A 24,608-nucleotide genomic window follows, 5' to 3' on the forward strand; every position below is an offset into this window, starting at 1 on the left:
AACTCCCCAATGCAAGTTGTGCTCGCATAACCAGGTAACTTCTTCCCCTTGTGATGTCCGTTTTGTCCCAGTGAATTGGAGTAATACGTAGTTGCTGATATTGTCATATTTTACAGACACAGTGGGGCAGATGTATTAAAAGGCCGGAGAAGTGATAAAGCAGTGATAAGTGTAAGGTAATAACGCAGCAGCCAATCAGCTTTTAACGGTCATTTTACATATTGCAGCTGATTGGCTGGTGCCTTATCACTGCTTTATCACTTCTCTAGCCTTAATACACTTGCTTCATAGCTGGTCCCTTGAATTATGTCTCAGTGGAACTTGTAGCTTTAAGGGGGGTACACACAGATCTGTGTGTACCCCCGCTTGTTTGTCAGCGAGACACGCTGCTACTCAGTCCAACGGTGGCGTGTCTCAGCTGTCAGCGCAGGGAGGAGAGCGCAGCTACTATGTCCGGCAGCGGTGGGTAGGATCTTAAACCAGCCGCTGGTCCGTGAGCCAATCCGTACCAGTCCGTGACCTCTGATTGGCTCACGAACCGGCAGTTGGTGTGAGGTCCTAAACGCCGCTGCCTGACAAAGCCACTGTCTTCTCCCTGCCCTGACCCGACTGCTGACACATGCCGCCGCCGGATGGAGGTGCAGCAGCATTGAGCGGTCTGACACTGTGGGGGCATTTGTGGATCTGGCACTTCACTATTGGGGGCATATGGGTATCAAGTCCCATTTTAATTGGCCACACCCATTTTTTCGGCATGCGCACTCAGTACCTCTAAGGGGCATAACTGCCGGGGGGCAGGGTAATTTTTAAGTTGATTATTTTTGTAGGGCCCTCAAAGGATTTTATAAATATCCAAATGGCCCTTGGTAGAAAAAAAGGTTCCCCACCCCTGATCTAGAGAGACATTCAACTAATAGCGAGGTTCCGCCAATGTATCATGGATTATCCAGGAAGGAAACTTCACTTGTGGGCATAAAAGCCTCCTGTAATATGGTACCTTGTGCTTAATTGAATCTCTACTGTAACGTCGGCTTTTGGCATACTTTTTGAATTAGACATGCAGCCTATGGTAATGGTAATACATTGTAAGATTGGATTCAACATGCGTACCAGTACAGCATTTCAGCTGTGCAAAAACAAAATATTACTTGCCAATGTTTTAAAACTTGGTTCTGACTCTGGAAACTGGCTCTTGCAAGCAGCTTCCCTCTCCTTTTTGTTTTCTCTACATAATTATGTCATTGACGAGTTATATTTGTGTACACTATGCAACAGAACCCTTGTGGCACAATGTAACGGATAACGTACGGAAAATTTTCTTCCTGTGTATTTCAATTTGTACTTGGAGGTAAAGGAGCAGACATTATTAAGTGGGAGTGGAGGCTGATAGCGCTGCAATTGGAGATGCCTGTATTATTTATTTATGTAGTTTTTGTCAGCATTAATTCACAAACATTGAATTGGTTGTCTTCCATTCATCATTTAATGCCGGTTGACTCGTATGATTTATGTCCCCCCAATTTGCTAATCCTGACTTTTCTTTTGATTGGGATTAGGGAACCTGAAATTTTAAATATGTATAATACCGATCCCCCTACACCGCTTCTGGGTGATCAGGATGTTGCGTCAATCCGCCACTGATGGGGCCAAAAAGCTCGGTACGCACAAAGCATTAACTCGGCTGTTCAAGCAAACAGTTAATATTTCGCTAGCGGGTGTATGCAAACATTATGTCTGTGAATGACGTTCACAAACATCGCATTGGCTGTGCAGCAGAGCCGATGGCTGATATATCAGTGCATCTGGCTGTATGTATGAGCGGTTTGCAGACCGGCCGGTACACTTGCTGCAGGGGCTGACGTCATGGCTTGGTGGGAAAATTTAAATGCCCGTCTCACCGCGATGCAAGACCGACACATCGAGTGACCAATCGGTAAGTGTAGTCTATGCTTACCTGGGTCTGCCGCTCTGTCAATGCAAGGGGTGGTAATTCATTCAAGTATTGACAAACGTGAGAACAAATTATGACTAGCGTGTTGTTTTTAACGGGTGGTCTTCAGTATGCTGACTGACGGGATCCCGGCGCACAGTATACCGGCGCCGGCATACCGACACTTATTCTCCCTCGTGGGGGTCCACGACCCCCCTGGAGGGAGAATAAAATAGCGTGGCGCGCGTAGCATGGCGAGCGCAGCAAGCCCGCAAGGGGCTCATTTGCGCTCGCCACACTGTCGGTAAGCTGGCGGTCGGGCTCCCGGCGCCGGTATGCTGTTCGCCGGGAGCCCGACCGCCGGCATATCGTAGTGAACCCGTTTTAACAAGTGGGTGAATACTTTGGGTGGTATCCAGTTACCCATGGTTAATTACCACAGGTAATTGTATAGCCGGGGGCTATCCAATTAGCCCCAATATGCTGGCACTTATTTGGGATTATGCTTCGCGTGCCTCCTTAGACTCGCGATAAGTGTTGCGAAAAGAAATAGGTCCATGACCTATGTATTTTCGTACGAATAATGGGTGTTTTATCCTAATTGGATAGGTGTGATAAAAAAAATGATGAAAAACACCAGTTTTCTGCGGCAATGGCACTTTCGCAGGTAATTGGATATCCACCTTTCTCTATCGTCCTAGTGGATGCTGGGGTTCCTGAAAGGACCATGGGGAATAGCGGCTCCGCAGGAGACAGGGCACAAAAAGTAAAGCTTTTTCCGATCAGGTGGTGTGCACTGGCTCCTCCCCCTATGACCCTCCTCCAGACTCCAGTTAGATTTTTGTGCCCGGCCGAGAAGGGTGCAATCTAGGTGGCTCTCCTAAAGAGCTGCTTAGAAAAAGTTTAGCTAGGTTTTTTATTTTACAGTGATTCCTGCTGGCAACAGGATCACTGCAGCGAGGGACTGAGGGGAGAAGGAGTCAACTCACCTGCGTGCAGGATGGATTGGCTTCTTGGCTACTGGACATCAAGCTCCAGAGGGACGATCACGGGTACAGCCTGGATGGTCACCGGAGCCACGCCGCCGGCCCCCTTGCAGATGCTGAAGACAGAAGAGGTCCAGAATCGGCGGCTGAAGACTCCTGCAGTCTTCAAAAGGTAGCGCACAGCACTGCAGCTGTGCGCCATTTTCCTCTCAGCACACTTCACACGGCAGTCACTGAGGGTGCAGGGCGCTGGGAGGGGGGCGCCCTGGGAGGCAAAATGATTACCTATAAAGGCTAAAAATACCTCACATATAGCCCTAGAGGCTATATGGAGATATTTAACCCCTGCCTGATTTCTCTAAATAGCGGGAGACGAGCCCGCCAGAAAAGGGGCGGGGCCTATCTCCTCAGCACACGGCGCCATTTCCTCTCACAGTTCCGCTGGTCAGGACGGCTCCCAAGTCTCTCCCCTGCACTGCACTACAGAAACAGGGTAAAACAGAGAGGGGGGGGCACATTTATGGCGAAAATTTGATATAACAAAACAGCTATAAGGGAGCACTTATTATAAGGCTATCCCTGATATATATATAGCGCTTTTGGTGTGTGCTGGCAAACTCTCCCTCTGTCTCCCCAAAGGGCTAGTGGGTCCTGTCTTCGTTAGGAGCATTCCCTGTGTGTCTGCTGTGTGTCGGTACGTGTGTGTCGACATGTATGAGGACGATATTGGTGTGGAGGCGGAGCAATTGCCAAATATGAGGATGTCACCCCCTAGGGAGTCGACACCGGAATGGATGCCTTTATTTATGGAACTACGGGATAGTGTCAACACGCTAAAGCAGTCGTTTGACGACATGAGGCGGCCGGACAATCAATTAGTGCCTGTCCAGGCGACTCAAACACCGTCAGGGACTGTGAAACGCCCTTTGCCTCAGTCGGTCGACACAGACCCAGACACAGGCGATGACTCCAGTGGTGACGGTGACGAATCAACCGTATTTTCCAGTAGGGCCACACGTTATATGATTTTGGCAATGAAGGAGGCGTTACATTTAGCTGATACTACAGGTACCACTAAACAGGGTATTATGTGGGGTATGAAAAAACTACCTATAGTTTTTCCTGAATCAGAAGAATTAAATGACGTGTGTAATGAAGCGTGGGTTGCCCCTGATAAAAAACTGATAATTTCAAAGAAATTATTGGCATTATACCCTTTCCCGCCAGAGGTTAGGGAGCGCTGGGAAACACCTCCTAGGGTGGACAAGGCGCTAACACGCTTATCTAAACAAGTGGCGTTACCCTCTCCTGAGACGGCCGCACTTAAAGATCCATCAGATAGGAGGATGGAAAATATCCAAAAAAGTATATACACACATGCAGGTGTTATACTACGACCAGCTGTAGCGACTGCCTGGATGGGCAGTGCTGGGGTAGTTTGGTCAGAGTCCCTGATTGAAAATATTGATACCCTGGACAGGGACAATATTTTACTGTCGTTAGAACAAATAAAGGATGCATTTCTTTATATGCGTGATGCACAGAGGGATATCTGCACACTGGCATCACGGGTAAGTGCTATGTCCATTTCGGCCAGAAGAGCTTTATGGACCCGACAGTGGTCAGGTGATGCGGATTCAAAACGGCATATGGAAGTTTTGCCGTATAAAGGGGAGGAGTTATTTGGAGTCGGTCTATCAGATTTGGTGGCCACGGCTACAGCCGGGAAATCCACCTTTCTACCTCAAGTCACTCCCCCACAGAAAAAGGCACCGACTTTTCAACCGCAGCCCTTTCGTTCCTTTAAAAATAAGAGAGCAAAGGGCTATTCATATCTGCCACGAGGCAAAGGTCGAGGGAAGAGACAGCAACACGCAGCTCCTTCCCAGGAACAGAAGCCCTCCCCGGCTTCTACAAAAGCCTCAGCATGACGCTGGGGCTCCTCAAGCGGACTCGGGGATGGTGGGCGGTCGTCTCAAAAATTACAGCGCGCAGTGGGCTCACTCGCAGGTAGATCCCTGGATCCTGCAGATAATATCTCAAGGGTACAGGTTGGAATTAGAGACAGATCCACCTCGCCGTTTCCTGAAGTCTGCTTTACCAACGTCCCCCTCCGAAAGGGAGACGGTTTTGGAAGCCATTCACAAGCTGTACTCTCAGCAGGTGATAGTCAAGGTACCTCTTCTACAACAAGGGAAGGGGTATTATTCCACTCTTTTTGTGGTACCGAAGCCGGATGGCTCGGTAAGGCCTATTCTAAATCTGAAGTCCTTGAACCTGTACATAAAGAAGTTCAAGTTCAAAATGGAGTCACTCAGAGCAGTGATAGCGAACCTGGAAGAGGGGGACTTTATGGTATCCTTGGACATCAAGGATGCGTATCTCCACGTTCCAATTTACCCCTCACACCAGGGGTACCTCAGGTTCGTTGTACAAAACTGTCACTATCAGTTTCAGACGCTGCCGTTCGGATTGTCCACGGCACCTCGGATCTTTACAAAGGTAATGGCCGAGATGATGATTCTTCTTCGAAGAAAAGGCGTATTAATTATCCCATACTTGGACGATCTCCTAATAAGGGCGAGGTCCAGAGAACAGCTAGAGATGGGATTAGCACTGTCTCAAGAAGTGCTAAAACAGCACGGGTGGATTCTGAATATTCCAAAATCCCAGTTAATGCCGACAACTCGTCTGCTGTTCCTAGGGATGATTCTGGACACGGTTCAGAAAAAGGTTTTTCTCCCGGAGGAAAAAGCCAAGGAGTTATCCGAGCTTGTCAGGAACCTCCTAAAACCAGGAAAGGTGTCTGTACATCAATGCACAAGAGTCCTGGGAAAAATGGTAGCTTCTTACGAAGCAATTCCATTCGGCAGATTCCACGCAAGAATTTTCCAAAGGGATCTGTTGGACAAATGGTCAGGGTCGCATCTTCAGATGCACCTACGGATAACCCTGTCTCCAAGGACAAGGGTGTCTCTTCTGTGGTGATTGCAGAGTCCTCATCTATTGGAGGGCCGCAGATTCGGCATACAGGATTGGATCCTGGTGACCACGGACGCCAGCCTGAGAGGCTGGGGAGCAGTCACACAAGGAAGAAACTTCCAGGGAGTATGGACGAGCCTGGAAACGTCTCTTCACATAAACATTCTGGAACTAAGAGCAATATACAATGCTCTAAGCCAGGCAGAACCTCTGCTTCAGGGAAAACCGGTGTTGATCCAGTCGGACAACATCACGGCAGTCGCCCATGTGAACAGACAGGGCGGCACAAGAAGCAGGAGTGCAATGGCAGAAGCTGCAAGGATTCTTCGCTGGGCAGAGAATCATGTGATAGCGCTATCAGCAGTGTTCATCCCGGGAGTGGACAACTGGGAAGCAGACTTCCTCAGCAGACACGATCTTCACCCGGGAGAGTGGGGACTTCATCCAGAAGTCTTCCACATGCTGGTAACCCGTTGGGAAAGACCAATGGTGGACATGATGGCGTCTCGCCTCAACAAAAAACTGGACAGGTATTGCGCCAGGTCAAGAGATCCGCAGGCAATAGCTGTGGACGCGCTGGTAACGCCTTGGGTGTACCAGTCGGTGTATGTATTTCCTCCTCTGCCTCTCATACCAAAAGTATTGAGAATTATACGGCAAAGAGGCGTAAGAACGATACTAGTGGTTCCGGATTGGCCAAGAAGGACTTGGTACCCGGAACTTCAAGAGATGATCACGGAAGATCCGTGGCCTCTACCTCTAAGGAGGGACTTGCTTCAGCAGGGTCCCTGTCTGTTTCAAGACTTACCGCGGCTGCGTTTGACGGCATGGCGGTTGAACGCCGGATCCTAATGGAAAAAGGCATGCCGGAAGAAGTCATTCCTACTTTGATTAAAGCAAGGAAAGAAGTAACCGTGCAACATTATCACCGAATTTGGCGAAAATATGTTGCGTGGTGCGAAGATCGGAGTGCTCCGACGGAGGAATTTCAACTGGGTCGATTCCTACATTTCCTGCAATCAGGATTGTCTATGGGTCTCAAATTGGGATCTATTAAGGTTCAAATTTCGGCCCTGTCGATTTTCTTTCAAAAAGAATTGGCTTCAGTCCCTGAAGTCCAGACCTTTGTGAAGGGAGTGCTGCATATACAGCCTCCTGTGGTGCCTCCAGTGGCACCGTGGGATCTCAATGTAGTTTTGGATTTTCTAAAATCTCATTGGTTTGAACCACTAAATAAGGTGGATTTGAAATATCTCACTTGGAAAGTGACCATGCTTCTAGCCCTGGCTTCTGCCAGGAGAGTGTCAGAATTGGCAGCTTTATCTTACAAAAGCCCATATCTGATTTTCCATTCGGACAGGGCAGAACTGCGGACTCGTCCGCATTTTCTCCCTAAGGTGGTGTCAGCATTTCATCTGAACCAGCCTATTGTAGTGCCTGCGGCTACAAGTGACTTGGAGGACTCCAAGTTACTGGACGTTGTCAGAGCTTTAAAAATATATATTGCAAGAACAGCTGGAGTCAGAAAATCTGACTCGTTGTTTATATTGTATGCACCCAACAAGATGGGTGCTCCTGCGTCTAAGCAGACGATTGCTCGTTGGATCTGTAGCACAATCCAACTGGCACATTCTGTGGCAGGCCTGCCACAGCCTAAATCTGTAAAGGCCCACTCCACAAGGAAGGTGGGCTCATCTTGGGCGGCTGCCCGAGGGGTCTCGGCATTACAACTTTGCCGAGCAGCTACGTGGTCAGGGGAGAACACGTTTGTAAAATTTTACAAATTTGATACTCTGGCTAAGGAGGACCTGGAGTTCTCTCATTCGGTGCTGCAGAGTCATCCGCACTCTCCCGCCCGTTTGGGAGCTTTGGTATAATCCCCATGGTCCTTTCAGGAACCCCAGCATCCACTAGGACGATAGAGAAAATAAGATTTTACTTACCGATAAATCTATTTCTCGGAGTCCGTAGTGGATGCTGGGCGCCCATCCCAAGTGCGGATTATCTGCATAAATTGTACATAGTTATTGTTAACTTATTCGGGTTATTGTTGTAGGAAGCCATCTTTCAGAGGCTCCGCTGTTATCATACTGTTAACTGGGTTTAGATCACAAGTTGTACGGTGTGATTGGTGTGGCTGGTATGAGTCTTACCCGGGATTCTAAATCCTCCCTTATTGTGTACGCTCGTCCGGGCACAGTACCTAACTGGAGTCTGGAGGAGGGTCATAGGGGGAGGAGCCAGTGCACACCACCTGATCGGAAAAAGCTTTACTTTTTGTGCCCTGTCTCCTGCGGAGCCGCTATTCCCCATGGTCCTTTCAGGAACCCCAGCATCCACTACGGACTCCGAGAAATAGATTTATCGGTAAGTAAAATCTTATTTTTGTGCACTGTTAGCAGTAACAAAAACATTCATGTTATTTCAATGCACCACAGCACTTTGGAGCAGGAGATAGTTATGTACTGTCCGCCGGTCACAACACCTCCCCCCTACATCCCGTCCCCCTGAGAATCCTGACAGTCGTCATGCCAGCTAGCAGGGACTATTCCCGCTCGTGGGTGTCCACGACACCCATAGAGTGGGAATAGAACCTGTGGCGGGCGAGCTCGCAAAGGGCTTGTTGCGCTCGCCGGGATACCGGCGGAGGTATGCTGACCGGCAAACTCCTGAACGCCGGTCACGCATACCCAGCCTTTTTGGAACACAGTCCTATTACTGTATATGTTTACAGAATATTATTTGTTAATCTGTAAACTAGCAGAAGTTTCTTTTTCTTTAGTGTCCCAAATGCCTCACTAAATAGAGGTGACAAACTAAATATTTAATATTCGTATGTTTATAGGAGCAATACTCCATTCATTTTGCCCTGGGGGGTGGCGAGCTGAAATGCGCGAAAAGTGACATGTTTGACTGCCCAAACAGGACTTTTTGCTTTACGCAGCTAAAACCGACTACTATGGGCGCAATTGGGGTGATAACAGGGGACAATTGAATATCGCCCCACAATCTCCTGTCACTGTAGATGGAATATCGGGCGAGATATGTCAATTGAATAGCTCCCTTTGAGCCTAATGGCAGAAGCACCTGCAGAGAACCTGAAAAATTAATTTTACCTGCAGCAAGTCCTGGAATATGTTTTCTGCAGCGATGGCAATCTAAATGAAGTTTCTGCAGGTTCTATGTAGGCTGTTCTGGATAAATACCAACATTTTTGTCAACCAAATCAGGTTTATGATGCCCACTCTTTTCAGTGCATTACGTATATGGTCAAAACATCTGATCACTGTAAAACTGCACAGTTCAGTCTTAGCATTTCAATTACCACTAAACCTCAAAGTTTAATTTTGTTTTAGATATGAATCTGCAAAATACTTCCTGTGTGCTGTATGCAGCCTACCAAGCAGTTGTGTCCAGCCCATTGCCTCTACTCTCCCCACAACCTGTATGGGACACACTGAATACTAACACTGCAGTGCGAAGGATTGCTAAGAATCTGCACTGCCTTGGTATTTCCTTACTAAATCTGACCTGTGTGCCCCCTCTTTCAATACTCACTGCCCCAGAATCCCCTAGCACAGTCTCAGGTGTAATGGTATTCTGCGGCAGTCTATAATGGAGTCGGGAGCTTCTGCTTGGTAGGAGAAAGCATTTATACTATTTTACATGCGACTCTCGACTTGTTAAACGGCCCGTTAGTGCTGGGCCTCACATCGGCTAAGTGGATCCTGTTCAGCGGGACCCGCTTGGCCGCAAGGAGACTGCACACGGGCGCCCTTCTCTGTTTTAAGTTGTAGTAAAAACATTGGCATCTGTGTTTAAGCATGTCTGCAAGGGTATCTGTCATTGCCTGTGTAGTAGGTGAAGCAACTCCCTCATATTGTGGCAGCCTGCTGATTGGGGATAGATTGTGTGGTGAGCATGGTCAGTTAAGTGAAAACCCAAAAGTTATGGTGTGCATATTTGTTCATTAGGGTACAACCTTTGATGTGTGCTGTTTAAATGCATTCATAACCATGTTATGACCTGTGTGAGGTCATTCGTGATTCCACATTGATGTCTTCAACACATTTTAGAATGAAATGTGTATTTTTAAAATATTCTTTTCAACACCAAAATAAGTTTTTTTTTTTTTGTTTTTTTAAAGTAATAGAAAACTCAGAGTGATAAAGCACATCCTACATGTAACTGGTCAAGTTATCTTGTCTGTTTACAGTTTATTTTCAAAAGATTTGCTTACTGTGGCAGTTTTTTGCATTAGTACCGACGCACGGGAGAGAGAGAGAGATATATATATATATATATATATATATATATATATATATATATATATATATATATATATATATATATATATATATATTACATCCAACAAGCGGCGGCACTCAGGAGTCTGGTCTCAGCATGTAAAGTGCATCCGTGCAAAACGTGTTTTAATCAGATCACTTCATTTCCAACGTTTCGGGGCCACAGCGCCCCTTTATCAAGGTGATACAATCTAAAGTGAAACATAACATACCTTTTATGTAGGCTAAGACCCGCGAACGGGACGGAACGGTTCGCGGGTCTTAGCCTACATAAAAGGTATGTTATGTTTCTCTGACGTCCTAGTGGATGCTGGGGACTCCGTAAGGACCATGGGGAATAGACGGCTCCGCAAGAGACTGGGCACAATTAAAGAAAGATTCAGGACTATCTGGTGTGCACTGGCTCCTCCCCCTATGACCCTCCTCCAGACCTCAGTTCGATTTCTGTGCCCGGCCGAGCTGGATGCACACTAGGAGGCTCTCCTGAGCTCCTAGAAAGAAAGTATATTTTAGGTTTTTTATTTTACAGTGAGACCTGCTGGCAACAGGCTCACTGCAACGAGGGACTAAGGGGAGAAGAAGCGAACCTACCTAACTGGTGGTAGCTTGGGCTTCTTAGGCTACTGGACACCATTAGCTCCAGAGGGATCGCACACAGGACCCGACCTCGTCGTCCGGTCCCGGAGCCGCGCCGCCGCCCCCCTTACAGAGCCAGAAGCAAGAAGTGTCCGGAAAATCGGCGGCTGAAGACTTCTGTCTTCTCCAAGGTAGCGCACAGCACTGCAGCTGTGCGCCATTGCTCCTCATGCACACCACACACTCCGGTCACTGATGGGTGCAGGGCGCTGCGGGGGGGCGCCCTGAGCAGCAATATTAACACCTTGGCTGGCAAAACTGACACCATATATAGCCCTAGAGGTTATATAGGTGTAAATTACCCCTGCCAGATTTACACAAACAGCGGGAGAAAGCCCGCCGAAAAAGGGGCGGAGCCATCTTCCTCAGCACACTGGCGCCATTTTCCCTCACAGCTCCGCTGGAAGGATCGCTCCCTGGCTCTCCCCTGCAGTCCTGCACTACAGAAAGGGTAAAAAAGAGAGGGGGGGCAATAAATTTAGGTGCAGTATATATAATACAAGCAGCTATAGGGGAAAACACTCTGTATAGTGATATCCCTGTGTTATATAGCGCTCTGGTGTGTGCTGGCATACTCTCCCTCTGTCTCCCCAAAGGGCTTTGTGGGGTCCTGTCCACTGTCAGAGCATTCACTGTGTGTGTGCTGTGTGTCGGTACTGCTGTGTCGACATGTATGATGAGGATAATGATGTGGAGGCAGAGCAAATGCCTGTGAATGTGATGTCACCCCCTGCGGGGTCGACACCTGTGTGGATGGACTTATGGAAGGAATTACGTGACAGTGTCAGCTCCTTACATAAAAGGTTTGACGACATAGGACAGCCGGCTACTCAGCTTGTGCCTGTCCAAGCGTCTCAAATGTCATCAGGGGCTTTAAAACGCCCGCTACCTCAGATGGCAGACACAGATGTTGACACGGATACCGACTCCAGTGTCGACGACGATGAGACTAGTGTACCTTCCAATAGGGCCACCCGTTACATGATTGAGGCAATGAAAAATGTATTACACATTTCTGATAGTACCCCAGGTACCACAAAAAAGGGTATTATGTTTGGTGAGAAAAAACTACCAGTAGTTTTTCCTGCATCTGAGGAATTAAATGAGGTGTGTGAGGAAGCGTGGACTTCCCCCGATAAGAAATTGATAATTTCTAAACTGTTATTGACAGCGTACCCTTTCCCGCCAGAGGATAGGTCACGTTGGGAAACACCCCCTAGGGTAGATAAAGCGCTTACACGTTTATCAAAAAAGGTGGCACTACCGTCTCCGGATACGGCCGCCCTAAAGGAACCTGCTGAGAGGAAGCAGGAGGCTACCCTAAAAGCTATATATACACACATGGGCATTATATTGCGACCAGCGATTGCATCGGCATGGATGTGCAGTGCTGCTGCTGCGTGGTCAGATTCCCTGTCGGATAATATTGATACTCTGGATAGGGACAATATTTTGCTGACAATAGAGCATATAAAAGACGCTGTCTTATACATGCGTGATGCACAGAGGGATATTTGCCGGCTGGCATCAAAAATAAGCGCAATGTCCATTGCCGCCAGAGGGGGTTATGGACTCTGCAGTGGTCAGGTGATGCCGCTTCAAAAAGGCACATGGAAGTTTTGCCTTATAAGGGGGTGTAACTGTTTGGGGATGGTCTTTCAGATCTCGTTTCCACAGCTACGGCTGGGAAATCGACATTTTTGCCACAGGCTACCCCACAGCAAAAGAAAGCACCGTATTATCAAATACAGTCCTTTCGGCCCCATAAAAACAAGAGGGCTAGAGGCGCATCCTTTCTGCCGAGAGGCAAAGGTAGAGGGAAAAAACTGCAGCATACAACCAGTTCCCAAGAGCAGAAGTCCTCCCCCGCGTCCGGTAAGTCCACAGCATGACGCTGGGGCTTCACAGGCGGACCCGGGTACGGTGGGGGCCCGTCTCAGAAATTTCAGCGCACAGTGGGCTCTCTCACAGGTGGATCCCTGGATCCTTCAAGTAGTATCTCAGGGGTACAGGCTGGAATTCGAGGCGTCTCCCCCCCGCCGTTTCCTAAAATCTGCCTTACCAGCAACTCCCTCTGCCAGGGAGGCAGTGTTGGTGGCTATCCAAAAACTGTATTCACAGCAAGTGATTGTCAAGGTACCCCTCCTTCAACAAGGAAAGGGTTACTATTCCACAATGTTTGTGGTACCGAAACCGGACGGTTCGGTGAGACCCATCTTAAATTTAAAATCCTTGAACACGTATATCAAAAGATTCAAGTTCAAGATGGAATCGCTCAGGGCGGTTATTGCGAGCCTGGACGAGGGGGATTACATGGTCTCCCTGGACATCAAGGATGCCTACCTGCATGTCCCCATTTACCCTCCTCACCAGGAGTACCTCAGGTTTGTGGTACAGGACTGTCACTATCAGTTCCAGACGCTGCCGTTTGGGTTATCCACGGCACCGAGGGTCTTTACCAAGGTAATGGCCGAAATGATGATATTCCTTCGGAAGAATGGGGTTTTAATTATCCCGTACTTGGACGATCTCCTGATAAAGGCGAGGTCCAAGGAACAGTTGTTAGTGGGGGTAGCACTATCTCGGGAAGTGCTACAACAGCACGGCTGGATTCTCAATATTCCAAAGTCACAGCTGGTCCCGACGACACGTCTTCTGTTCCTGGGAATGATTCTGGACACAGACCAGAGAAAAGTGTTTCTTCCAGTGGAAAAAGCCGAGGAGTTGTCATCTCTAGTCAGAAACCTCCTAAAACCAGGACAGGTGTTGGTACATCAATGCACGCGAGTCCTGGGAAAAATGGTAGCTTCGTACGAAGCAATTCCATTCGGAAGGTTCCACGCAAGGATTTTCCAGTGGGACCTGTTGGACCAATGTTCCGGGTCGCATCTCCAGATGCAGCAGCGGATAACCCTGTCGGCAAGGACCAGGGTGTCATTACTGTGGTGGCTGCAGAGGGCTCATCTACTAGAGGGCCGCAGATTCGGAATACAGGACTGGGTCCTGGTGACCACGGATGCCAGCCTTCGGGGCTGGGGAGCAGTCACACAGGGAAGAAATTTCCAAGGGCTGTGGTCAAATCAGGAGATATCACTACACATAAATATCCTGGAGCTAAGAGCCATTTACAATGCCCTATGCCAAGCAAGTCCCCTGCTTCAAAACAAACCGGTTCTGATCCAATCAGACAACATCACGGCGGTCGCCCATGTAAACAGTCAGGGCGGCACAAGAAGCAGGAGGGCAATGGCAGAAGCCACAAGGATTCTCCGATGGGCGGAAAATCACGTGCTAGCACTGTCAGCAGTGTTCATTCCGGGTGTGGACAACTGGGAAGCAGACTTCCTCAGCAGACACGACCTTCACCCGGGAGAGTGGGGGCTTCATCCAAAAGTCTTCCGATTGATTGTAAACCGTTGGGAAAGACCACAGGTGGATATGATGGCGTCCCGCCTCAACAAAAAGCTAAAAAGATATTGCGCCAGGTCAAGGGACCCTCAGGCGATAGCTGTGGACGCTCTAGTGACACCGTGGGTGTACCAGTCTGTTTACGTGTTTCCCCCTCTGCCTCTTATTCCCAAGGTGCTGAGAATAATACGAAGGGGAGGAGTGAGAACTATACTCGTGGTTCCGGATTGGCCAAGAAGAACTTGGTACCCGGAACTTCAAGAGATGCTCTCAGAGGACCCGTGGCCTCTACCGCTAAGGCGGGACCTGCTGCAGCAGGGGCCCTGCCTGTTCCAAGACTTACTGCGGCTGCGTGTGACGGCATGGCGGTTGAACGCCGGATCCTGAAGGAAAAAGGTATTCCGGAGGAAGTCATTCCTACCCTGATCAAGGCCAGGAAGGATGTGACTGCAACCCACTATCACCGCATTTGGCGGAAATATGTGGCTTGGTGTGAGGCCAGGAAGGCCCCAACGGAGGAATTTCAACTGGGTCGTTTCCTGCATTTCCTGCAAGCAGGGGTGACGATGGGCCTCAAATTGGGGTCCATTAAGGCCCAGATTTCGGCTCTGTCGATTTTCTTTCAAAAGGAACTGGCTTCGTTGCCTGAAGTTCAGACTTTTGTCAAGGGAGTTCTGCATATTCAGCCTCCTTACGTGCCTCCTGTGGCACCTTGGGATCTCAATGTGGTTTTGGGATTCCTGAGGTCACATTGGTCCGAGCCACTTAAAACCGTGGATTTGAAATATCTTACGTGGAAAGTGGTCATGTTGTTGGCCCTGGCTTCGGCCAGGCGTGTATCAGAATTGGCGGCTTTGTCGTGTAAAAGCCCTTATCTGATTTTCCATATGGATAGGGCAGAGTTGAGGACTCGTCCTCAGTTTTTCCCGAAGTTGGTATCAGCGTTTCACTTGAACCAACCTATTGTGGTGCCTGCGGCTACTAGGGACTTGGAGGATTCCAAGTTGCTGGACGTAGTCAGGGCCCTGAAAATTTATGTTTCCAGGACGGCTGGAGTCAGGAAAACTGACTCGCTGTTTATCCTGTATGCACCCAACAAGCTGGGTGCTCCTGCTTCTAAGCAGACCATTGCTCGCTGGATTTGTAACACTATTCAGCTTGCGCATTCTGCGGTAGGACTACCGCAGCCAAAATCAGTAAAAGCCCACTCCACAAGGAAGGTGGGCTCATCTTGGGCGGCTGCCCGAGGGGTCTCAGCACTACAACTTTGCCGAGCGGCTACTTGGTCAGGGTCTAACACTTTTGCTAAATTTTACAAATTTAATACCCTGGCTGAGGAGGACATTGAGTTTGCTCATTCGGTGCTGCAGAGTCATCCGCACTCTCCCGCCCGTTTGGGAGCTTTGGTATAATCCCCATGGTCCTTACGGAGTCCCCAGCATCCACTAGGACGTTAGAGAAAATAAGAATTTACTCACCGGTAATTCTATTTCTCGTAGTCCGTAGTGGATGCTGGGCGCCCATCCCAAGTGCGGATTGTCTGCAATACTTGTAAATAGTTATTGTTAACTAAAGGGTTATTGTTGAGCCATCTGTTGAGAGGCTCAGTTGTTTTTCATACTGTCAAACTGGATATAGTATCACGAGTTGTACGGTGTGATTGGTGTGGCTGGTAAGAGTCTTACCCGGGATTCTAAATCCTTCCTTATTATGTCTGCTCGTCCGGGCACGGTGTCCTAACTGAGGCTTGGAGGAGGGTCATAGTGGGAGGAGCCAGTGCACACCAGGTAGTCCTAAATCTTTCTAGAGTGCCCAGCCTCCCTCGGAGCCCGCTATTCCCCATGGTCCTTACGGAGTTCCCAGCATCCACTACGGACTACGAGAAATAGAATTACCGGTGAGTAAAGTCGGCGATGTCCCGTTCTCGCCGACTAAACAGGTTGAATTGTCGGGAGAACGGGCATTCTCCGACTTAACTCCCCGGCGCGAGGCTGATTCCCGACAGAATCAGCCTCGCGCCGGCCGCGAGGCAGCACTTATGTCGGGTTTCTTCTCTCATCCCCCGGGGATGAGAGAAGAATTCCCGACAATTGCGGGTCACTAGCAGCTGAATTGAATAGCGTCGGGAGCTAATTCCCGGCGCTATTCTTAAGTTGCCGAATAGATTTGACCCCATATACATACATACACACACACGCACACACACACGCACACACACACGCGCGCACACACACACACGCGCACACGCACACACACACGCACACACACACGCACACACACACGCACACACACACGCACACACACACGCACACACACGCACACACACACGCACACACACACGCACACACGTTGCTATAAACTAATCAGTTTGCTGGTCATAAGATGTTTGTGAATTTTCTTCTGCACTGTTCATGGGTGTAAATTCAGTAATATGTATTTAAAATAAAATAGTAATTATATCTTTTATGTAAAATGTGTTCCTGTTGAATAGCTTTTATGCATAATCTGATACGTAAGGCAGACTTCACCAAATTCCGCCATTACAGTCCAGGTTTTAAGATTATCCATACTTTACTCCAGATAGCTAAATCAAATTGACTGACATACTAATTAAGTCCGTACATACACACGGAGAGAAAGAGAGCTCTGGTGTGGGCGCACTCTTGAAAGAAAAATCAAAAAAAATATAATAATTTTTTTGAAAATGAATGGAAAAATTATAAAAACAATATTTATTGGCAAATTGATTAAAAGTTATTAGTTATCCCACTATGATCAAAAACGTGTCTAAGTGTTGGTTAATAAAAAATTGAATTATTATATTAAATTGTTCTTTATTGGAAATAACCAACAGAGGTATAAGACAACAGGAGAAGAAAAGAAAAGAAATGTTCTGGTCTCGTTAATCACACAAGATAGATTAGAAAGGTTGCAGACACTGAATAGTCTAGCAACCGTTTCTCCTGACCAGCACAGAAATTCTGTGTTACTGACAACAGAGAGATCCAATAATATATCTTTGAAAGACCAACACGATGGTCAATGTCGGACAAATTACTGATCACCAGATATACCATCAATCACAAATTGAAATTTAGAGACATATCTGAAACATTTTTGGAGAATATTGCAGACATAGCCATACTAGGTGGAAAAGAAGAGGAAAAAGAAAAGAAGAGAAAAAAAGAGAAAGAAAAACGGGTACAAATGGAGGGAAAAAGAGAGGACAAGAGAGGGGGTATAGAGGTGAGAAAGTGGTGATCCTGCTGTTGGTGTCCACCCTTCTATTGAAGGGGAATAGTGTCCTTCTCTACAACACCAGGTATTCCCAAAAAGTCTCCTTTGAGGTACTGACCCGGCCCAACGCTGCTTAGCTTCCAAGATCGGACGAGATCGGGCATTAACAGCGTGGTATGATAGTAGAGAGGCTATCTACCAATGAGAGTGCACCTATGTAAGAGGAGTGAAAAAGAATGGGGGAAAAAGGGGGGAAGTGCAGAAATGGTGTGGATCTGCTTTCCTCGTTAGGCGGGGGGACTCATCTGCCTGATGGCAAATGATACCCCTGGATCGAGGATGAGAGTCCACAGAAAAAGGCTGGGTCGGTGAGGAAGATCAGGGAGGAGTGGAAGAAATGGAAGAGTAAAGTCAGTGAAATGATAGAATTGAAGGTCGCGGATGGATTGTCCAAGGGAGGAGGATGGCGTGCCTGTTATCTCTAAATGGGAAGAATTAGCATGCCATGCACAAAGCAAAAAAGATTAATGGACGGTTCCTGGGAAACTGGAACCAACTACGTCCTGTGCCTAAGCACTTAATAGTGCAGTGGTGTAAATTCACTGTTTTTGCACACGGTTGGCATGTTATATCTGAAGCATATACAGATAAATTTCTAAATTATATAAACAGATGTCAGATATGCTATAAACTATGCGGTAGGTGGAAAACCACCAAGTTAAGATTACTAAGTCTCTATAACATGATTGTGATTAACATCTAAGAGGTAAAAGATAAACAAGTTTGATACTCATGATATGTGTGAATCCAATTCCGGGAACCTCTGGTAATCAGTGAATATCCCTGAAAGAATCTCCTGCTGGGATCCCGTGAAGCACTTAATAGTGCAGTGGTGTAAATTCACTGTTTTTGCACACGGTTGGCATGTTGTCTGAAGCATATACAGATAAATTTCTAAGTTATATAAACAGATGTCAGATATGCTACAAACTTTGCGGTAGGTGGAAAACCACCAAGTTAAGATTACTACGTCTCTATAACATGATTGTGATTAACATCTAAGAGGTAAAAGATAAACAAGTTTGATACTCATGATATGTGTGAATCCAATTCCGGGAACCTCTGGTGATCAGTGAATATCCCTGAAAGAATCTCCTGCTGGGATCCCGTGAAAACGCGTTTCACCCGCTGGGCTTGTTCACTTCCAGGATCTCATGTATCTTGTCTCGATGTGAGGTTTAAAAACCCTGTCAATTAGGGTAGCAGCCAATCACATTTTGCTCACTATTATTGAACAGCTGTTCGAGCGCGTTCCCTGTGTGTGCCGGGTGACGTCAGCAACACGTGATATGCCAACGTGGCTGACGTGAGCGGCACATGACCGGAGTGCGGTCACATGGGCAGGGAGAATGTGCACGTAGGGAAATACCGGACGTGATGACGTCTGCGACGCGTGCAGAGGGTATAGTAAACAAGGAAGGGATGATGCGCCGATGAGTATGCGCAGGGGAAAAGGGGAGGAAAACCTGGCTGACGTATTCATGCTGATGAGCTCGATGGCGCCATATTATGAAAGGGTATGCCAGTATTCAAAAGAGGGAACTATGTGTTACCATGGTAACCCGGGCACACGAGGTAACTGCTCGTGTTATGTATATTACAATCTGATCGATAGATCTGTGGATAGGTGATGCTGCCAAAGTATGATAGAGAGCAAAAATGATAACATGAAAGAGTATTGAATGATAAAATTATGTATAATGAAAAATAAAAGATGAAATAAAATGAACATGGTGAAACTTGGATTATTATTAACAAATTGAAAAATGAATAAATAATAATAAAAATCAATAAAATAAAATAAAATGAAATTGATGAAAATTGTTGTTAGAAATAGTTATCAGGAAAAAGTTATTTAGAGGATTTAAGGAGATTGTGGTGAATAGGTCACGGGGACGTGCTAGGTTGCAATGTGAAGTGATAAAGAGAGTAAAAAAGGATGAAGAAATAAATGGGGTGAACTGTGTGTGAATGCTGCTGCTGAAGTGGGGATTGATGGTGTGGGGGATAGGAGGTAAAGCCCACCATTTTCAGGGGGGATATAGGTATGATGCTCATTGGTAAAGATGATTAAGTGGGTGTGTGTAACATTGAGTTAAATGATGTTGTGAGTGATAGTGAGGGAGGGAAAAGTGACAGGGATGGGGTGGAGGGGGGAATTGGTGATAGGAAATGAAGAATGTGAAGAGGATGGTGTGATAGTGAGAGATAAGTAGGGTGACAGGAAGGGAATGAATGAGTAGATAATTACTATTAAGGATGGTGGTGGGTGTTTTATAGAAATGCACCAAAATTAATATTTTCATTGAGGCCAGCAGGTCTTAGGGTACCAAGGCGAAAAATCCATTCACTCTCTTTTTTATACAATTCTTTGGTCATGTCACCTCCTCGTATTCCCAAATGAATACGGTCCAGGCCAAAGACTTTGAAGTCTTTTATCTGACCTTTATGTTGAACGTGGAAGTGTCTGGCAACCGTAGTGAGTTGTCTCATGCGTGCCAGATCTTTAGAAGCATTACGTATATTGCCCAGATGCTCTAGGATCCTCTCTTTCAGTTTTCGTGAGGTCATGCCGACATATTTAATATTACAGCTGCAAGTGATACAGTAAATTACCGCCTGGGTATTACAATTGAAGAAATGTGGTATTGTGGTTGGTTGTCCGTACTTGTCTGTGACCCCATTGGTTCGAAATATGTGTGTACAGGCCTTACATTGGCCACACGGAAAGGAACCTATTATGGTCGGCTTCCTAGGTATTGAAGGTAATAGGTGACTTCGAACTAATCGGTCTTTGATGTTTTTAGATCTACGCCAACTCATTTGTATGGATGGGCCCACAGCGGATGATAGATCTGGATCCAAACGGAGTATGGGAATGTGTTTGGTTATGGCATCTTGAAACACCCACCACCATCCTTAATAGTAATTATCTACTCATTCATTCCCTTCCTGTCACCCTACTTATCTCTCACTATCACACCATCCTCTTCACATTCTTCATTTCCTATCACCAATTCCCCCCTCCACCCCATCCCTGTCACTTTTCCCTCCCTCACTATCACTCACAACATCATTTAACTCAATGTTACACACACCCACTTAATCATCTTTACCAATGAGCATCATACCTATATCCCCCCTGAAAATGGTGGGCTTTACCTCCTATCCCCCACACCATCAATCCCCACTTCAGCAGCAGCATTCACACACAGTTCACCCCATTTATTTCTTCATCCTTTTTTACTCTCTTTATCACTTCACATTGCAACCTAGCACGTCCCCGTGACCTATTCACCACAATCTCCTTAAATCCTCTAAATAGCTTTTTCCTGATAACTATTTCTAACAACAATTTTCATCAATTTCATTTTATTTTATTTTATTGATTTTTATTATTATTTATTCATTTTTCAATTTGTTAATAATAATCCAAGTTTCACCATGTTCATTTTATTTCATCTTTTATTTTTCATTATACATAATTTTATCATTCAATACTCTTTCATGTTATCATTTTTGCTCTCTATCATACTTTGGCAGCATCACCTATCCACAGATCTATCGATCAGATTGTAATATACATAACACGAGCAGTTACCTCGTGTGCCCGGGTTACCATGGTAACACATAGTTCCCTCTTTTGAATACTGGCATACCCTTTCATAATATGGCGCCATCGAGCTCATCAGCATGAATACGTCAGCCAGGTTTTCCTCCCCTTTTCCCCTGCGCATACTCATCGGCGCATCATCCCTTCCTTGTTTACTATACCCTCTGCACGCGTCGCAGACGTCATCACGTCCGGTATTTCCCTACGTGCACATTCTCCCTGCCCATGTGACCGCACTCCGGTCATGTGCCGCTCACGTCAGCCACGTTGGCATATCACGTGTTGCTGACGTCACCCGGCACACACAGGGAACGCGCTCGAACAGCTGTTCAATAATAGTGAGCAAAATGTGATTGGCTGCTACCCTAATTGACAGGGTTTTTAAACCTCCCATCGAGACAAGATACATGAGATCCTGGAAGTGAACAAGCCCAGCGGGTGAAACGCGTTTTCACGGGATCCCAGCAGGAGATTCTTTCAGGGATATTCACTGATCACCAGAGGTTCCCGGAATTGGATTCACACATATCATGAGTATCAAACTTGTTTATCTTTTACCTCTTAGATGTTAATCACAATCATGTTATAGAGACTTAGTAATCTTAACTTGGTGGTTTTCCACCTACCGCATAGTTTATAGCATATCTGACATCTGTTTATATAATTTAGAAATTTATCTGTATATGCTTCAGATATAACATGCCAACCGTGTGCAAAAACAGTGAATTTACACCACTGCACTATTAAGTGCTTAGGCACAGGACGTAGTTGGTTCCAGTTTCCCAGGAACCGTCCATTAATCTTTTTTGCTTTGTGCATGGCATGCTAATTCTTCCCATTTAGAGATAACAGGCACGCCATCCTCCTCCCTTGGACAATCCATCCGCGACCTTCAATTCTATCATTTCACTGACTTTACTCTTCCATTTCTTCCACTCCTCCCTGATCTTCCTCACCGACCCAGCCTTTTTCTGTGGACTCTCATCCTCGATCCAGGGGTATCATTTGCCATCAGGCAGATGAGTCCCCCCGCCTAACGAGGAAAGCAGATCCACACCATTTCTGCACTTCCCCCCTTTTTCCCCCATTCTTTTTCACTCCTCTTACATAGGTGCACTCTCATTGGTAGATAGCCTCTCTACTATCATACCACGCTGTTAATGCCCGATCTCGTCCGATCTTGGAAGCTAAGCAGCGTTGGGCCGGGTCAGTACCTCAAAGGAGACTTTTTGGGAATACCTGGTGTTGTAGAGAAGGACACTATTCCCCTTCAATAGAAGGGTGGACACCAACAGCAGGATCACCACTTTCTCACCTCTATACCCCCTCTCTTGTCCTTTCTTTTTCCCTCCATTTGTACCCGTTTTTCTTTCTCTTTTTTTCTCTTCTTTTCTTTTTCCTCTTCTTCTCCACCTAGTATGGCTATGTCTGCAATATTCTCCAAAAATGTTTCAGATATGTCTCTAAATTTCAATTTGTGATTGATGGTATATCTGGTGATCAGTAATTTGTCCGACATTGACCATCGTGTTGGTCTTTCAAAGATATATTATTGGATCTCTCTGTTGTCAGTAACACAGAATTTCTGTGCTGGTCAGGAGAAACGGTTGCTAGACTATTCAGTGTCTGCAACCTTTCTAATCTATCTTGTGTGATTAACGAGACCAGAACATTTCTTTTCTTTTCTTCTCCTGTTGTCTTATACCTCTGTTGGTTATTTCCAATAAAGAACAATTTTTAATATAATAATTCAATTTTTTATTAACCAACACTTAGACACGTTTTTGATCATAGTGGGATAACTAATAACTTTTAATCAATTTGCCAATAAATATTGTTTTTATAATTTTTCCATTCATTTTCAAAAAAATTATTATATTTTTTTTGATTTTTCTTTCAAGAGTGCGCCCACACCAGAGCTCTCTTTCTCTCCGTGTGTATGTACAGATACTTTCTAGCTCTGGGCGCACCGCCAATAAGGACCATAATTGAGAAGCCGTTTTCCTTCTCAATATCTGTCCATTTTGGCCTCTTCTTCATTCCATCACAATTTATACCGGTGCCAGGTCTTTCTTTCTCTTGATACTAATTAAGTCACCTGCACTCAAGCATGGGTATCCATAAAAACCTGAACTGTAATATTGGCTAAAGTGTAGTGAATGATTTCTGCAAAGATCATACCTGTACTACAAACAACTCCTATTTAGAGCATTATAAACTGCTCAAGAGCTGCCAGGTTGACTTGTGTAGTTCATTAAGCCTAAAATACAAGTTAACTTGCATAAAAGAGCTACTGAAACGTTTATATACATATATGTTAGAAATATTTACAATCAGTATATTTATTACCAGTTATTTATGTAGCGCACACATATTGGGCAGCGCGTTACAGAGAATATTTGGCCATTCACATCATCCCCTGCCCCAGTGGAGTTTATAATCTAGATTCCCTATCACATGTACACACATGCACATTCGGGTTTATTTTTATTTTTCTCTTGCGTCCTAGAGGATGCTGGGGTCCACATTAGTATCTTGGGGTATAGATGGGTCTTCTAGGAGCCACTGGCACTTTAAGAGTTTGAGAGTGTGGGCTGGCTCCTCCCTCTATGCCCCTCCTACCAGACTCTATTTAGAAAATGTGCCCGGAGGAGCCGGTCACAGCTAGGGGAGCTCCACAGGAGTTTCTCTGGTTTTCTTATTTTTCTTAGAGTTTAGGTACAGGGAGGCTGCTGGCAACAGCCTCCCTGCTGCGTGGGACTTAGGGGGGGGGGGGGGTAGTGTCCACCCTGCGGGGTTCGAGCCACTATCTACGCTGACAGTACACCGAGCTCCTGAGGATGATGATCATTAGCCGCTACAGGCGACCGCTCATTCCTGAGCACTGCCGCCACCCCCTAACAGAGCCAGAAGATTCCAGTGGTGAGTAGGTCACCGACCCCCATAGCAAGCGGGGAGCCGGTGTGAAGATGGTGGCAAGAGGGTGGGAGCGCAGTATTAACTGCGCTCCGGAGGCTCAGTGGTACATAGTGTGGCGCTGTGAGGAGCGCTCTGATGCAGCGCCTATACCCTACACTGGCACTAAGGCTGTCAAGGACCTAGGTAACACTGTCAGCACAATTCCTCAGGCCCATATAAAGAAGTGGAAGGAGCGCTATTTTCAGGGGGCGGAGCTTCTCAGTGCGGACCCAGCAGCGTTTAGCGCCATTTTCCTGCCTACAGATCCTGTACAGAGATGCTGACAGGGAGAGCTGTCCCTCCAAGCAACTCCAGCTATCCCGTGCGGTACCAGGGGGTTGTAGAAAGGGAGGAGGCTGTGTAAATACTGTGTAGTCTATTAAGGTACACAGTAAGCGCCAGGTAGTTCTATTAGATCTACCTTGGAAAGCGCTGTGTGTGGGTTGGCTCCAATCTCTGTGTTTCTCTGTGGCAGTCTTGGGGGGAGGAAC

At 46.6% G+C, this 24,608-nt stretch overlaps 1 protein-coding gene and 2 pseudogenes across 2 annotated transcripts in view; 2 read left to right on the forward strand and 1 right to left on the reverse strand.

The window, feature by feature from the left end:
* LUC7L (LUC7 like) overlaps positions 1-24,608 on the forward strand; it is a 119,119-nt gene that overhangs the window by 1,018 nt on the left and 93,493 nt on the right. The window lies entirely within an intron of this gene.
* LOC134946304 (5S ribosomal RNA) lies at positions 17,557-17,674 on the reverse strand (annotated as a pseudogene).
* On the forward strand, positions 22,296-22,413 carry LOC134946316 (5S ribosomal RNA; annotated as a pseudogene).

The sequence above is a fragment of the Pseudophryne corroboree genome, chromosome 7, assembly GCF_028390025.1.
Source record: "Pseudophryne corroboree isolate aPseCor3 chromosome 7, aPseCor3.hap2, whole genome shotgun sequence".
NCBI classification, from domain to species: domain Eukaryota; kingdom Metazoa; phylum Chordata; class Amphibia; order Anura; family Myobatrachidae; genus Pseudophryne; species Pseudophryne corroboree.